Source organism: Centropristis striata, chromosome 18, assembly GCF_030273125.1.
Source record: "Centropristis striata isolate RG_2023a ecotype Rhode Island chromosome 18, C.striata_1.0, whole genome shotgun sequence".
In the NCBI taxonomy this organism is placed as follows: Eukaryota; Metazoa; Chordata; class Actinopteri; order Perciformes; family Serranidae; genus Centropristis; species Centropristis striata.
Window position 1 is genome coordinate 19,946,764 of NC_081534.1, and position 15,409 is coordinate 19,962,172.

General features: G+C 45.4%; 21 non-coding genes across 21 annotated transcripts; 9 read left to right on the forward strand and 12 right to left on the reverse strand.

Moving 5' to 3' along the window:
* Positions 1-236: 236 nt before the first annotated feature.
* Positions 237-318, reverse strand: trnas-gcu (transfer RNA serine (anticodon GCU)). Its single transcript has one exon. It is a non-coding gene; the product is annotated as a tRNA-Ser (tRNA).
* Positions 319-462: 144 nt separating this feature from the next.
* On the forward strand, positions 463-535 carry trnaa-agc (transfer RNA alanine (anticodon AGC)). Its single transcript has one exon. It is a non-coding gene; the product is annotated as a tRNA-Ala (tRNA).
* Positions 536-1,514: 979 nt separating this feature from the next.
* Positions 1,515-1,596, reverse strand: trnas-gcu (transfer RNA serine (anticodon GCU)). The gene has a single exon. It is a non-coding gene; the product is annotated as a tRNA-Ser (tRNA).
* Positions 1,597-2,782: 1,186 nt separating this feature from the next.
* Positions 2,783-2,864, reverse strand: trnas-gcu (transfer RNA serine (anticodon GCU)). Its single transcript has one exon. It is a non-coding gene; the product is annotated as a tRNA-Ser (tRNA).
* Positions 2,865-4,050: 1,186 nt separating this feature from the next.
* Positions 4,051-4,132, reverse strand: trnas-gcu (transfer RNA serine (anticodon GCU)). Its single transcript has one exon. It is a non-coding gene; the product is annotated as a tRNA-Ser (tRNA).
* Positions 4,133-5,318: 1,186 nt separating this feature from the next.
* On the reverse strand, positions 5,319-5,400 carry trnas-gcu (transfer RNA serine (anticodon GCU)). Its single transcript has one exon. It is a non-coding gene; the product is annotated as a tRNA-Ser (tRNA).
* Positions 5,401-5,544: 144 nt separating this feature from the next.
* trnaa-agc (transfer RNA alanine (anticodon AGC)) lies at positions 5,545-5,617 on the forward strand. Its single transcript has one exon. It is a non-coding gene; the product is annotated as a tRNA-Ala (tRNA).
* A 969-nt stretch (positions 5,618-6,586) lies between these two features.
* On the reverse strand, positions 6,587-6,668 carry trnas-gcu (transfer RNA serine (anticodon GCU)). Its single transcript has one exon. It is a non-coding gene; the product is annotated as a tRNA-Ser (tRNA).
* Positions 6,669-6,812: 144 nt separating this feature from the next.
* trnaa-agc (transfer RNA alanine (anticodon AGC)) lies at positions 6,813-6,885 on the forward strand. Its single transcript has one exon. It is a non-coding gene; the product is annotated as a tRNA-Ala (tRNA).
* A 970-nt stretch (positions 6,886-7,855) lies between these two features.
* On the reverse strand, positions 7,856-7,937 carry trnas-gcu (transfer RNA serine (anticodon GCU)). Its single transcript has one exon. It is a non-coding gene; the product is annotated as a tRNA-Ser (tRNA).
* Positions 7,938-8,081: 144 nt separating this feature from the next.
* trnaa-agc (transfer RNA alanine (anticodon AGC)) lies at positions 8,082-8,154 on the forward strand. The gene has a single exon. It is a non-coding gene; the product is annotated as a tRNA-Ala (tRNA).
* Positions 8,155-9,123: 969 nt separating this feature from the next.
* trnas-gcu (transfer RNA serine (anticodon GCU)) lies at positions 9,124-9,205 on the reverse strand. Its single transcript has one exon. It is a non-coding gene; the product is annotated as a tRNA-Ser (tRNA).
* A 144-nt stretch (positions 9,206-9,349) lies between these two features.
* On the forward strand, positions 9,350-9,422 carry trnaa-agc (transfer RNA alanine (anticodon AGC)). The gene has a single exon. It is a non-coding gene; the product is annotated as a tRNA-Ala (tRNA).
* Positions 9,423-10,390: 968 nt separating this feature from the next.
* trnas-gcu (transfer RNA serine (anticodon GCU)) lies at positions 10,391-10,472 on the reverse strand. The gene has a single exon. It is a non-coding gene; the product is annotated as a tRNA-Ser (tRNA).
* Positions 10,473-10,616: 144 nt separating this feature from the next.
* On the forward strand, positions 10,617-10,689 carry trnaa-agc (transfer RNA alanine (anticodon AGC)). The gene has a single exon. It is a non-coding gene; the product is annotated as a tRNA-Ala (tRNA).
* Positions 10,690-11,658: 969 nt separating this feature from the next.
* On the reverse strand, positions 11,659-11,740 carry trnas-gcu (transfer RNA serine (anticodon GCU)). The gene has a single exon. It is a non-coding gene; the product is annotated as a tRNA-Ser (tRNA).
* A 144-nt stretch (positions 11,741-11,884) lies between these two features.
* Positions 11,885-11,957, forward strand: trnaa-agc (transfer RNA alanine (anticodon AGC)). Its single transcript has one exon. It is a non-coding gene; the product is annotated as a tRNA-Ala (tRNA).
* Positions 11,958-12,926: 969 nt separating this feature from the next.
* trnas-gcu (transfer RNA serine (anticodon GCU)) lies at positions 12,927-13,008 on the reverse strand. The gene has a single exon. It is a non-coding gene; the product is annotated as a tRNA-Ser (tRNA).
* A 144-nt stretch (positions 13,009-13,152) lies between these two features.
* trnaa-agc (transfer RNA alanine (anticodon AGC)) lies at positions 13,153-13,225 on the forward strand. Its single transcript has one exon. It is a non-coding gene; the product is annotated as a tRNA-Ala (tRNA).
* A 967-nt stretch (positions 13,226-14,192) lies between these two features.
* Positions 14,193-14,274, reverse strand: trnas-gcu (transfer RNA serine (anticodon GCU)). Its single transcript has one exon. It is a non-coding gene; the product is annotated as a tRNA-Ser (tRNA).
* Positions 14,275-14,418: 144 nt separating this feature from the next.
* Positions 14,419-14,491, forward strand: trnaa-agc (transfer RNA alanine (anticodon AGC)). Its single transcript has one exon. It is a non-coding gene; the product is annotated as a tRNA-Ala (tRNA).
* The last annotated feature ends 918 nt before the right edge of the window (positions 14,492-15,409 follow it).

The following is a 15,409-nucleotide window of genomic DNA, read 5'->3' on the forward strand; positions in this document are numbered from 1 at the left end:
AATAGAGACCCGAAGGACTCCACGTGTGCAGAGCGATATGGATTAGCAGCCCTCGGACAGGTCGTCTGCGTTTTCCAGTAAGTGTCTGATCCAGTTCACCTTCCACAGTTGCAAGAACACTGGTTTATTGTCATAATGCATCGTGTTTTGTCACAACAAAGTGCAAGTGTTCTGCTGTTTGAACCAATTCAATCTTCTTGCCTTGTAAATAAGGCAGATTAAAGTAGACTGCACTGCGACGAGGATGGGATTCGAACCCACGCGTGCAGAGCACAATGGATTAGCAGTCCATCGCCTTAACCACTCGGCCACCTCGTCCTGTTCCGCCTGCATTTTCCAGGTAACGTCGGACCCAGGTCACCATCCAGATTGTATACATAGATCTGGAAAGTCTAGAAAAGTGTGCAGTGGAGGGGCAGAGGAGGAGTCGAAGTGGGCGGGGCTAAAATATTCTCAGATATAGGGGAATTAGCTCAAATGGTAGAGCGCTCGCTTAGCATGCGAGAGGTAGCGGGATCGATGCCCGCATTCTCCAATAGTCTTTGGCTTCAGTTGAGAAGATAATGTGGAAAAATCAATGCCACCTCAGAAATGGCTTGGATTGATAGAGTGACATACTGTGGATTTACTGAAATCAAGTTGGCCTTTTGGAAGCTTTCTTGCTCTCTGTTTGAAAGGCTGTAAAATGTACCTCTCCCAGAAGGCAAGTTTATTCAATGAAATTCCAGCCCATCATCAATCAAGGAATATCTTGTAAGACTTGCTCTCGTTGCTAACCCTAACCTAACTTTGTAAATTTCCTATAAAGACTAGAAAAGTCTAACAACCATTCCCTCAACAATCTCGCGACTGAAGAAATGGCCCTGTGTGAGCAAGGGCCCTTCTCCTCACACTTTCTACCCAAGGGGTGAATGCAGCCCTGTTTTGGGGTGACCTAAACTGCACTGTGTTCAGTTTATCCTTTTCTTCAGCAGTGAATACCTCTGGCTGTTTGTCAAAACACAGCCAGTTTTGCCACAGTAAAGTATAAGCAGCAAGTGCTCTACCATTTGAACTAACTCCCTTGGGAGTTTCCATTGCTCTCTCCGATTCAGATGTATTCAGATGTATTGTTCAATCATGTGTGAAAACCATAGAACTTCTTTTCATTGGTTCCATAGGAACCAATGGAACCAGGTAAATTTGTGTGTCATCTGCATCACGTTCAAACCGCATGCTGTATTTTCGAAGAAATGAGCCCAAGGAAAGCATCTGCAGGGATAAAAGCATTGGCCAGAGAATAGAGACCCGAAGGACTCCACGTGTGCAGAGCGATATGGATTAGCAGCCCTCGGACAGGTCGTCTGCGTTTTCCAGTAAGTGTCTGATCCAGTTCACCTTCCACAGTTGCAAGAACACTGGTTTATTGTCATAGTGCATCGTGTTTTGTCACAACAAAGTGCAAGTGTTCTGCTGTTTGAACCAATTCAATCTTCTTGCCTTGTAAATAAGGCAGATTAAAGTAGACTGCACTGCGACGAGGATGGGATTCGAACCCACGCGTGCAGAGCACAATGGATTAGCAGTCCATCGCCTTAACCACTCGGCCACCTCGTCCTGTTCCACCTGCATTTTCCAGGTAACGTCGGACCCAGGTCACCATCCAGATTGTATACATAGATCTGGAAAGTCTAGAAAAGTGTGCAGTGGAGGGGCAGAGGAGGAGTCGAAGTGGGCGGGGCTAAAATATTCTCAGATATAGGGGAATTAGCTCAAATGGTAGAACGCTCGCTTAGCATGCGAGAGGTAACGGGATCGATGCCCGCATTCTCCAATAGTCTTTGGCTTCAGTTGAGAAGATAATGTGGAAAAATCAATGCCACCTCAGAAATGGCTTGGATTGATAGAGTGACATACTGTGGATTTACTGAAATCAAGTTGGCCTTTTGGAAGCTTTCTTGCTCTCTGTTTGAAAGGCTGTAAAATGTACCTCTCCCAGAAGGCAAGTTTATTCAATGAAATTCTAGCCCATCATCAATCAAGGAATATCTTGTAAGACTTGCTCTCGTTGCTAACCCTAACCTAACTTTGTAAATTTCCTATAAAGACTAGAAAAGTCTAACAACCATTCCCTCAACAATCTTGCGACTGAAGAAATGGCCCAGTGTGAGCAAGGGCCCTTCTCCTCACACTTTCTACCCAAGGGGTGAATGCAGCCCTGTTTTGGGGTGACCTAAACTGCACTGTGTTCAGTTTATCCTTTTCTTCAGCAGTGAATACCTCTGGCTGTTTGTCAAAACACAGCCAGTTTTGCCACAGTAAAGTATAAGCAGCAAGTGCTCTACCATTTGAACTAACTCCCTTGGGAGTTTCCATTGCTCTCTCCGATTCAGATGTATTGTTCAACCATGTGTGACAACCATAGAACTTCTTTTCATTGGTTCCATAGGAACCAATGGAACCAGGTAAATTTGTGTGTCATCTGCATCACGTTCAAACCGCATGCTGTATTTTCGAAGAAATGAGCCCAAGGAAAGCATCCGCAGGGATAAAAGCATTGGCCAGAGAATAGAGACCCGAAGGACTCCACGTGTGCAGAGCGATATGGATTAGCAGCCCTCGGACAGGTCGTCTGCGTTTTCCAGTAAGTGTCTGATCCAGTTCACCTTCCACAGTTGCAAGAAGACTGGTTTATTGTCATAATGCATCGTGTTTTGTCACAACAAAGTGCAAGTGTTCTGCTGTTTGAACCAATTCAATCTTCTTGCCTTGTAAATAAGGCAGATTAAAGTAGACTGCACTGCGACGAGGATGGGATTCGAACCCACGCATGCAGAGCACAATGGATTAGCAGTCCATCGCCTTAACCACTCGGCCACCTCGTCCTGTTCCGCCTGCATTTTCCAGGTAACGTCGGACCCAGGTCACCATCCAGATTGTATACATAGATCTGGAAAGTCTAGAAAAGTGTGTAGTGGAGGGGCAGAGGAGGAGTCGAAGTGGGCGGGGCTAAAATATTCTCAGATGTAGGGGAATTAGCTCAAATGGTACAGCGCTCGCTTAGCATGCGAGAGGTAGCGGGATCGATGCCCGCATTCTCCAATAGTCTTTGGCTTCAGTTGAGAAGATAATGTGGAAAAATCAATGCCACCTCAGAAATGGCTTGGATTGATAGAGTGACATACTGTGGATTTACTGAAATCAAGTTGGCCTTTTGGAAGCTTTCTTGCTCTCTGTTTGAAAGGCTGTAAAATGTACCTCTCCCAGAAGGCAAGTTTATTCAATGAAATTCCAGCCCATCATCAATCAAGGAATATCTTGTAAGACTTGCTCTCGTTGCTAACCCTAACCTAACTTTGTAAATTTCCTATAAAGACTAGAAAAGTCTAACAACCATTCCCTCAACAATCCCGCGACTGAAGAAATGGCCCTGTGTGAGCAAGGGCCCTTCTCCTCACACTTTCTACCCAAGGGGTGAATGCAGCCCTGTTTTGGGGTGACCTAAACTGCACTGTGTTCAGTTTATCCTTTTCTTCAGCAGTGAATACCTCTGGCTGTTTGTCAAAACACAGCCAGTTTTGCCACAGTAAAGTATAAGCAGCAAGTGCTCTACCATTTGAACTAACTCCCTCGGGAGTTTCCATTGCTCTCTCCGATTCAGATGTATTGTTCAACCATGTGTGAAAACCATAGAACTTCTTTTCATTGGTTCCATAGGAACCAATGGAACCAGGTAAATTTGTGTGTCATCTGCATCACGTTCAAACCGCATGCTGTATTTTCGAAGAAATGAGCCCAAGGAAAGCATCTGCAGGGATAAAAGCATTGGCCAGAGAATAGAGACCCGAAGGACTCCACGTGTGCAGAGCGATATGGATTAGCAGCCCTCGGACAGGTCGTCTGCGTTTTCCAGTAAGTGTCTGATCCAGTTCACCTTCCACAGTTGCAAGAAGACTGGTTTATTGTCATAATGCATCGTGTTTTGTCACAACAAAGTGCAAGTGTTCTGCTGTTTGAACCAATTCAATCTTCTTGCCTTGTAAATAAGGCAGATTAAAGTAGACTGCACTGCGACGAGGATGGGATTCGAACCCACGCGTGCAGAGCACAATGGATTAGCAGTCCATCGCCTTAACCACTCGGCCACCTCGTCCTGTTCCGCCTGCATTTTCCAGGTAACGTCGGGCCCAGGTCACCATCCAGATTGTATACATAGATCTGGAAAGTCTAGAAAAGTGTGCAGTGGAGGGGCAGAGGAGGAGTCGAAGTGGGCGGGGCTAAAATATTCTCAGATGTAGGGGAATTAGCTCAAATGGTACAGCGCTTGCTTAGCATGCGAGAGGTAGCGGGATCGATGCCCGCATTCTCCAATAGTCTTTGGCTTCAGTTGAGAAGATAATGTGGAAAAATCAATGCCACCTCAGAAATGGCTTGGATTGATAGAGTGACATACTGTGGATTTACTGAAATCAAGTTGGCCTTTTGGAAGCTTTCTTGCTCTCTGTTTGAAAGGCTGTAAAATGTACCTCTCCCAGAAGGCAAGTTTATTCAATGAAATTCCAGCCCATCATCAATCAAGGAATATCTTGTAAGACTTGCTCTCGTTGCTAACCCTAACCTAACTTTGTAAATTTCCTATAAAGACTAGAAAAGTCTAACAACCATTCCCTCAACAATCCCGCGACTGAAGAAATGGCCCTGTGTGAGCAAGGGCCCTTCTCCTCACACTTTCTACCCAAGGGGTGAATGCAGCCCTGTTTTGGGGTGACCTAAACTGCACTGTGTTCAGTTTATCCTTTTCTTCAGCAGTGAATACCTCTGGCTGTTTGTCAAAACACAGCCAGTTTTGCCACAGTAAAGTATAAGCAGCAAGTGCTCTACCATTTGAACTAACTCCCTCGGGAGTTTCCATTGCTCTCTCCGATTCAGATGTATTGTTCAACCATGTGTGAAAACCATAGAACTTCTTTTCATTGGTTCCATAGGAACCAATGGAACCAGGTAAATTTGTGTGTCATCTGCATCACGTTCAAACCGCATGCTGTATTTTCGAAGAAATGAGCCCAAGGAAAGCATCTGCAGGGATAAAAGCATTGGCCAGAGAATAGAGACCCGAAGGACTCCACGTGTGCAGAGCGATATGGATTAGCAGCCCTCGGACAGGTCGTCTGCGTTTTCCAGTAAGTGTCTGATCCAGTTCACCTTCCACAGTTGCAAGAACACTGGTTTATTGTCATAATGCATCGTGTTTTGTCACAACAAAGTGCAAGTGTTCTGCTGTTTGAACCAATTCAATCTTCTTGCCTTGTAAATAAGGCAGATTAAAGTAGACTGCACTGCGACGAGGATGGGATTCGAACCCACGCGTGCAGAGCACAATGGATTAGCAGTCCATCGCCTTAACCACTCGGCCACCTCGTCCTGTTCCGCCTGCATTTTCCAGGTAACGTCGGACCCAGGTCACCATCCAGATTGTATACATAGATCTGGAAAGTCTAGAAAAGTGTGCAGTGGAGGGGCAGAGGAGGAGTCGAAGGGGGCGGGGCTAAAATATTCTCAGATATAGGGGAATTAGCTCAAATGGTAGAGCGCTCGCTTAGCATGCGAGAGGTAGCGGGATCGATGCCCGCATTCTCCAATAGTCTTTGGCTTCAGTTGAGAAGATAATGTGGAAAAAGCAATGCCACCTCAGAAATGGCTTGGATTGATAGAGTGACATACTGTGGATTTACTGAAATCAAGCTGGCCTTTTGGAAGCTTTCTTGCTCTCTGTTTGAAAGGCTGTAAAATGTACCTCTCCCAGAAGGCAAGTTTATTCAATGAAATTCCAGCCCATCATCAATCAAGGAATATCTTGTAAGACTTGCTCTCGTTGCTAACCCTAACCTAACTTTGTAAATTTCCTATAAAGACTAGAAAAGTCTAACAACCATTCCCTCAACAATCTCGCGACTGAAGAAATGGCCCTGTGTGAGCAAGGGCCCTTCTCCTCACACTTTCTACCCAAGGGGTGAATGCAGCCCTGTTTTGGGGTGACCTAAACTGCACTATGTTCAGTTTATCCTTTTCTTCAGCAGTGAATACCTCTGGCTGTTTGTCAAAACACAGCCAGTTTTGCCACAGTAAAGTATAAGCAGCAAGTGCTCTACCATTTGAACTAACTCCCTTGGGAGTTTCCATTGCTCTCTCCGATTCAGATGTATTGTTCAACCATGTGTGACAACCATAGAACTTCTTTTCATTGGTTCCATAGGAACCAATGGAACCAGGTAAATTTGTGTGTCATCTGCATCACGTTCAAACCGCATGCTGTATTTTCGAAGAAATGAGCCCAAGGAAAGCATCTGCAGGGATAAAAGCATTGGCCAGAGAATAGAGACCCGAAGGACTCCACGTGTGCAGAGCGATATGGATTAGCAGCCCTCGGACAGGTCGTCTGCGTTTTCCAGTAAGTGTCTGATCCAGTTCACCTTCCACAGTTGCAAGAAGACTGGTTTATTGTCATAATGCATCGTGTTTTGTCACAACAAAGTGCAAGTGTTCTGCTGTTTGAACCAATTCAATCTTCTTGCCTTGTAAATAAGGCAGATTAAAGTAGACTGCACTGCGACGAGGATGGGATTCGAACCCACGCGTGCAGAGCACAATGGATTAGCAGTCCATCGCCTTAACCACTCGGCCACCTCGTCCTGTTCCGCCTGCATTTTCCAGGTAACGTCGGACCCAGGTCACCATCCAGATTGTATACATAGATCTGGAAAGTCTAGAAAAGTGTGCAGTGGAGGGGCAGAGGAGGAGTCGAAGGGGGCGGGGCTAAAATATTCTCAGATATAGGGGAATTAGCTCAAATGGTAGAGCGCTCGCTTAGCATGCGAGAGGTAGCGGGATCGATGCCCGCATTCTCCAATAGTCTTTGGCTTCAGTTGAGAAGATAATGTGGAAAAAATCAATGCCACCTCAGAAATGGCTTGGATTGATAGAGTGACATACTGTGGATTTACTGAAATCAAGTTGGCCTTTTGGAAGCTTTCTTGCTCTCTGTTTGAAAGGCTGTAAAATGTACCTCTCCCAGAAGGCAAGTTTATTCAATGAAATTCCAGCCCATCATCAATCAAGGAATATCTTGTAAGACTTGCTCTCGTTGCTAACCCTAACCTAACTTTGTAAATTTCCTATAAAGACTAGAAAAGTCTAACAACCATTCCCTCAACAATCCCGCGACTGAAGAAATGGCCCTGTGTGAGCAAGGGCCCTTCTCCTCACACTTTCTACCCAAGGGGTGAATGCAGCCCTGTTTTGGGGTGACCTAAACTGCACTGTGTTCAGTTTATCCTTTTCTTCAGCAGTGAATACCTCTGGCTGTTTGTCAAAACACAGCCAGTTTTGCCACAGTAAAGTATAAGCAGCAAGTGCTCTACCATTTGAACTAACTCCCTTGGGAGTTTCCATTGCTCTCTCCGATTCAGATGTATTGTTCAACCATGTGTGAAAACCATAGAACTTCTTTTCATTGGTTCCATAGGAACCAATGGAACCAGGTAAATTTGTGTGTCATCTGCATCACGTTCAAACCGCATGCTGTATTTTCGAAGAAATGAGCCCAAGGAAAGCATCTGCAGGGATAAAAGCATTGGCCAGAGAATAGAGACCCGAAGGACTCCACGTGTGCAGAGCGATATGGATTAGCAGCCCTCGGACAGGTCGTCTGCGTTTTCCAGTAAGTGTCTGATCCAGTTCACCTTCCACAGTTGCAAGAACACTGGTTTATTGTCCTAATGCATCGTGTTTTGTCACAACAAAGTGCAAGTGTTCTGCTGTTTGAACCAATTCAATCTTCTTGCCTTGTAAATAAGGCAGATTAAAGTAGACTGCACTGCGACGAGGATGGGATTCGAACCCACGCGTGCAGAGCACAATGGATTAGCAGTCCATCGCCTTAACCACTCGGCCACCTCGTCCTGTTCAGCCTGCATTTTCCAGGTAACGTCGGACCCAGGTCACCATCCAGATTGTATACATAGATCTGGAAAGTCTAGAAAAGTGTGCAGTGGAGGGGCAGAGGAGGAGTCGAAGTGGGCGGGGCTAAAATATTCCCAGATATAGGGGAATTAGCTCAAATGGTAGAGCGCTCGCTTAGCATGCGAGAGGTAGCGGGATCGATGCCCGCATTCTCCAATAGTCTTTGGCTTCAGTTGAGAAGATAATGTGGAAAAATCAATGCCACCTCAGAAATGGCTTGGATTGATAGAGTGACATACTGTGGATTTACTGAAATCAAGCTGGCCTTTTGGAAGCTTTCTTGCTCTCTGTTTGAAAGGCTGTAAAATGTACCTCTCCCAGAAGGCAAGTTTATTCAATGAAATTCCAGCCCATCATCAATCAAGGAATATCTTGTAAGACTTGCTCTCGTTGCTAACCCTAACCTAACTTTGTAAATTTCCTATAAAGACTAGAAAAGTCTAACAACCATTCCCTCAACAATCTCGCGACTGAAGAAATGGCCCTGTGTGAGCAAGGGCCCTTCTCCTCACACTTTCTACCCAAGGGGTGAATGCAGCCCTGTTTTGGGGTGACCTAAACTGCACTATGTTCAGTTTATCCTTTTCTTCAGCAGTGAATACCTCTGGCTGTTTGTCAAAACACAGCCAGTTTTGCCACAGTAAAGTATAAGCAGCAAGTGCTCTACCATTTGAACTAACTCCCTTGGGAGTTTCCATTGCTCTCTCCGATTCAGATGTATTGTTCAACCATGTGTGAAAACCATAGAACTTCTTTTCATTGGTTCCATTGGAACCAATGGAACCAGGTAAATTTGTGTGTCATCTGCATCACGTTCAAACCGCATGCTGTATTTTCGAAGAAATGAGCCCAAGGAAAGCATCTGCAGGGATAAAAGCATTGGCCAGAGAATAGAGACCCGAAGGACTCCACGTGTGCAGAGCGATATGGATTAGCAGCCCTCGGACAGGTCGTCTGCGTTTTCCAGTAAGTGTCTGATCCAGTTCACCTTCCACAGTTGCAAGAACACTGGTTTATTGTCATAGTGCATCGTGTTTTGTCACAACAAAGTGCAAGTGTTCTGCTGTTTGAACCAATTCAATCTTCTTGCCTTGTAAATAAGGCAGATTAAAGTAGACTGCACTGCGACGAGGATGGGATTCGAACCCACGCGTGCAGAGCACAATGGATTAGCAGTCCATCGCCTTAACCACTCGGCCACCTCGTCCTGTTCCGCCTGCATTTTCCAGGTAACGTCGGACCCAGGTCACCATCCAGATTGTAAACATAGATCTGGAAAGTCTAGAAAAGTGTGCAGTGGAGGGGCAGAGGAGGAGTCGAAGTGGGCGGGGCTAAAATATTCTCAGATGTAGGGGAATTAGCTCAAATGGTAGAGCGCTCGCTTAGCATGCGAGAGGTAGCGGGATCGATGCCCGCATTCTCCAATAGTCTTTGGCTTCAGTTGAGAAGATAATGTGGAAAAATCAATGCCACCTCAGAAATGGCTTGGATTGATAGAGTGACATACTGTGGATTTACTGAAATCAAGTTGGCCTTTTGGAAGCTTTCTTGCTCTCTGTTTGAAAGGCTGTAAGATGTACCTCTCCCAGAAGGCAAGTTTATTCAATGAAATTCCAGCCCATCATCAATCAAGGAATATCTTGTAAGACTTGCTCTCGTTGCTAACCCTAACCTAACTTTGTAAATTTCCTATAAAGACTAGAAAAGTCTAACAACCATTCCTTCAACAATCTCGCGACTGAAGAAATGGCCTTGTGTGAGCAAGGGCCCTTCTCCTCACACTTTCTACCCAAGGGGTGAATGCAGCCCTGTTTTGGGGTGACCTAAACTGCACTGTGTTCAGTTTATCCTTTTCTTCAGCAGTGAATACCTCTGGCTGTTTGTCAAAACACAGCCAGTTTTGCCACAGTAAAGTATAAGCAGCAAGTGCTCTACCATTTGAACTAACTCCCTTGGGAGTTTCCATTGCTCTCTCCGATTCAGATGTATTGTTCAACCATGTGTGAAAACCATAGAACTTCTTTTCATTGGTTCCATAGGAACCAATGGAACCAGGTAAATTTGTGTGTCATCTGCATCACGTTCAAACCGCATGCTGTATTTTCGAAGAAATGAGCCCAAGGAAAGCATCTGCAGGGATAAAAGCATTGGCCAGAGAATAGAGACCCGAAGGACTCCACATGTGCAGAGCGATATGGATTAGCAGCCCTCGGACAGGTCGTCTGCGTTTTCCAGTAAGTGTCTGATCCAGTTCACCTTCCACAGTTGCAAGAACACTGGTTTATTGTCATAGTGCATCGTGTTTTGTCACAACAAGTGCAAGTGTTCTGCTGTTTGAACCAATTCAATCTTCTTGCCTTGTAAATAAGGCAGATTAAAGTAGACTGCACTGCGACGAGGATGGGATTCGAACCCACGCGTGCAGAGCACAATGGATTAGCAGTCCATCGCCTTAACCACTCGGCCACCTGGTCCTGTTCCCCCTGCATTTTCCAGGTAACGTCGGACCCAGGTCACCATCCAGATTGTATACATAGATCTGGAAAGTCTAGAAAAGTGTGCAGTGGAGGGGCAGAGGAGGAGTCGAAGTGGGCGGGGCTAAAATATTCTCAGACATAGGGGAATTAGCTCAAATGGTAGAGCGCTCGCTTAGCATGCGAGAGGTAGCGGGATCGATGCCCGCATTCTCCAACAGTCTTTGGCTTCAGTTGAGAAGATAATGTGGAAAAATCAATGCCACCTCAGAAATGGCTTGGATTGATAGAGTGACATACTGTGGATTTACTGAAATCAAGTTGGCCTTTTGGAAGCTTTCTTGCTCTCTGTTTGAAAGGCTGTAAAATGTACCTCTCCCAGAAGGCAAGTTTATTCAATGAAATTCCAGCCCATCATCAATCAAGGAATATCTTGTAAGACTTGCTCTCGTTGCTAACCCTAACCTAACTTTGTAAATTTCCTATAAAGACTAGAAAAGTCTAACAACCATTCCCTCAACAATCTCGCGACTGAAGAAATGGCCCTGTGTGAGCAAGGGCCCTTCTCCTCACACTTTCTACCCAAGGGGTGAATGCAGCCCTGTTTTGGGGTGACCTAAACTGCACTGTGTTCAGTTTATCCTTTTCTTCAGCAGTGAATACCTCTGGCTGTTTGTCAAAACACAGCCAGTTTTGCCACAGTAAAGTATAAGCAGCAAGTGCTCTACCATTTGAACTAACTCCCTTGGGAGTTTCCATTGCTCTCTCCGATTCAGATGTATTGTTCAACCATGTGTGAAAACCATAGAACTTCTTTTCATTGGTTCCATAGGAACCAATGGAACCAGGTAAATTTGTGTGTCATCTGCATCACGTTCAAACCGCATGCTGTATTTTCGAAGAAATGAGCCCAAGGAAAGCATCTGCAGGGATAAAAGCATTGGCCAGAGAATAGAGACCCGAAGGACTCCACGTGTGCAGAGCGATATGGATTAGCAGCCCTCGGACAGGTCGTCTGCGTTTTCCAGTAAGTGTCTGATCCAGTTCACCTTCCACAGTTGCAAGAACACTGGTTTATTGTCATAATGCATCGTGTTTTGTCACAACAAAGTGCAAGTGTTCTGCTGTTTGAACCAATTCAATCTTCTTGCCTTGTAAATAAGGCAGATTAAAGTAGACTGCACTGCGACGAGGATGGGATTCGAACCCACGCGTGCAGAGCACAATGGATTAGCAGTCCATCGCCTTAACCACTCGGCCACCTCGTCCTGTTCCGCCTGCATTTTCCAGGTAACGTCGGACCCAGGTCACCATCCAGATTGTATACATAGATCTGGAAAGTCTAGAAAAGTGTGCAGTGGAGGGGCAGAGGAGGAGTCGAAGTGGGCGGGGCTAAAATATTCTCAGATATAGGGGAATTAGCTCAAATGGTAGAGCGCTCGCTTAGCATGCGAGAGGTAGCGGGATCGATGCCCGCATTCTCCAATAGTCTTTGGCTTCAGTTGAGAAGATAATGTGGAAAAATCAATGCCACCTCAGAAATGGCTTGGATTGATAGAGTGACATACTGTGGATTTACTGAAATCAAGTTGGCCTTTTGGAAGCTTTCTTGCTCTCTGTTTGAAAGGCTGTAAAATGTACCTCTCCCAGAAGGCAAGTTTATTCAATGAAATTCCAGCCCATCATCAATCAAGGAATATCTTGTAAGACTTGCTCTCGTTGCTAACCCTAACCTAACTTTGTAAATTTCCTATAAAGACTAGAAAAGTCTAACAACCATTCCCTCAACAATCTCGCGACTGAAGAAATGGCCCTGTGTGAGCAAGGGCCCTTCTCCTCACACTTTCTACCCAAGGGGTGAATGCAGCCCTGTTTTGGGGTGACCTAAACTGCACTGTGTTCAGTTTATCCTTTTCTTCAGCAGTGAATACCTCTGGCTGTTTGTCAAAACACAGCCAGTTTTGCCACAGTAAAGTATAAGCAGCAAGTGCTCTACCATTTGAACTAACTCCCTTGGGAGTTTCCATTGCTCTCTCCGATTCAGATGTATTGTTCAACCATGTGTGAAAACCATAGAACTTCTTTTCATTGGTTCCATTGGAACCAATGGAACCAGGTAAATTTGTGTGTCATCTGCATCACGTTCAAACCGCATGCTGTATTTTCGAAGAAATGAGCCCAAGGAAAGCATCTGCAGGGATAAAAGCATTGGCCAGAGAATAGAGACCCGAAGGACTCCACGTGTGCAGAGCGATATGGATTAGCAGCCCTCGGACAGGTCGTCTGCGTTTTCCAGTAAGTGTCTGATCCAGTTCACCTTCCACAGTTGCAAGAAGACTGGTTTATTGTCATAATGCATCGTGTTTTGTCACAACAAAGTGCAAGTGTTCTGCTGTTTGAACCAATTCAATCTTCTTGCCTTGTAAATAAGGCAGATTAAAGTAGACTGCACTGCGACGAGGATGGGATTCGAACCCACGCGTGCAGAGCACAATGGATTAGCAGTCCATCGCCTTAACCACTCGGCCACCTCGTCCTGTCCCGCCTGCAATTTCCAGGTAACGTCGGACCCAGGTCACCATCCAGATTGTATACATAGATCTGGAAAGTCTAGAAAAGTGTGCAGTGGAGGGGCAGAGGAGGAGTCGAAGTGGGCGGGGCTAAAATATTCTCAGATGTAGGGGAATTAGCTCAAATGGTAGAGCGCTCGCTTAGCATGCGAGAGGTAGCGGGATCGATGCCCGCATTCTCCAATAGTCTTTGGCTTCAGTTGAGAAGATAATGTGGAAAAATCAATGCCACCTCAGAAATGGCTTGGATTGATAGTGACATACTGTGGATTTACTGAAATCAAGTTGGCCTTTTGGAAGCTTTCTTGCTCTCTGTTTGAAAGGCTGTAAAATGTACCTCTCCCAGAAGGCAAGTTTATTCAATGAAATTCCAGCCCATCATCAATCAAGGAATATCTTGTAAGACTTGCTCTCGTTGCTAACCCTAACCTAACTTTGTAAATTTCCTATAAAGACTAGAAAAGTCTAACAACCATTCCTTCAACAATCTCGCGACTGAACAAATGGCCTTGTGTGAGCAAGGGCCCTTCTCCTCACACTTTCTACCCAAGGGGTGAATGCAGCCCTGTTTTGGGGTGACCTAAACTGCACTGTGTTCAGTTTATCCTTTTCTTCAGCAGTGAATACCTCTGGCTGTTTGTCAAAACACAGCCAGTTTTGCCACAGTAAAGTATAAGCAGCAAGTGCTCTACCATTTGAACTAACTCCCTTGGGAGTTTCCATTGCTCTCTCCGATTCAGATGTATTGTTCAACCATGTGTGAAAACCATAGAACTTCTTTTCATTGGTTCCATAGGAACCAATGGAACCAGGTAAATTTGTGTGTCATCTGCATCACGTTCAAACCGCATGCTGTATTTTCGAAGAAATGAGCCCAAGGAAAGCATCTGCAGGGATAAAAGCATTGGCCAGAGAATAGAGACCCGAAGGACTCCACGTGTGCAGAGCGATATGGATTAGCAGCCCTCGGACAGGTCGTCTGCGTTTTCCAGTAAGTGTCTGATCCAGTTCACCTTCCACAGTTGCAAGAACACTGGTTTATTGTCATAGTGCATCGTGTTTTGTCACAACAAAGTGCAAGTGTTCTGCTGTTTGAACCAATTCAATCTTCTTGCCTTGTAAATAAGGCAGATTAAAGTAGACTGCACTGCGACGAGGATGGGATTCGAACCCACGCGTGCAGAGCACAATGGATTAGCAGTCCATCGCCTTAACCACTCGGCCACCTCGTCCTGTTCCGCCTGCATTTTCCAGGTAACGTCGGACCCAGGTCACCATCCAGATTGTAAACATAGATCTGGAAAGTCTAGAAAAGTGTGCAGTGGAGGGGCAGAGGAGGAGTCGAAGTGGGCGGGGCTAAAATATTCTCAGATGTAGGGGAATTAGCTCAAATGGTAGAGCGCTCGCTTAGCATGCGAGAGGTAGCGGGATCGATGCCCGCATTCTCCAATAGTCTTTGGCTTCAGTTGAGAAGATAATGTGGAAAAATCAATGCCACCTCAGAAATGGCTTGGATTGATAGAGTGACATACTGTGGATTTACTGAAATCAAGTTGGCCTTTTGGAAGCTTTCTTGCTCTCTGTTTGAAAGGCTGTAAGATGTACCTCTCCCAGAAGGCAAGTTTATTCAATGAAATTCCAGCCCATCATCAATCAAGGAATATCTTGTAAGACTTGCTCTCGTTGCTAACCCTAACCTAACTTTGTAAATTTCCTATAAAGACTAGAAAAGTCTAACAACCATTCCTTCAACAATCTCGCGACTGAAGAAATGGCCTTGTGTGAGCAAGGGCCCTTCTCCTCACACTTTCTACCCAAGGGGTGAATGCAGCCCTGTTTTGGGGTGACCTAAACTGCACTGTGTTCAGTTTATCCTTTTCTTCAGCAGTGAATACCTCTGGCTGTTTGTCAAAACACAGCCAGTTTTGCCACAGTAAAGTATAAGCAGCAAGTGCTCTACCATTTGAACTAACTCCCTTGGGAGTTTCCATTGCTCTCTCCGATTCAGATGTATTGTTCAACCATGTGTGAAAACCATAGAACTTCTTTTCATTGGTTCCATAGGAACCAATGGAACCAGGTAAATTTGTGTGTCATCTGCATCACGTTCAAACCGCATGCTGTATTTTCGAAGAAATGAGCCCAAGGAAAGCATCTGCAGGGATAAAAGCATTGGCCAGAGAATAGAGACCCGAAGGACTCCACATGTGCAGAGCGATATGGATTAGCAGCCCTCGGACAGGTCGTCTGCGTTTTCCAGTAAGTGTCTGATCCAGTTCACCTTCCACAGTTGCAAGAACACTGGTTTATTGTCATAGTGCATCGTGTTTTGTCACAACAAGTGCAAGTGTTCTGCTGTTTGAACCA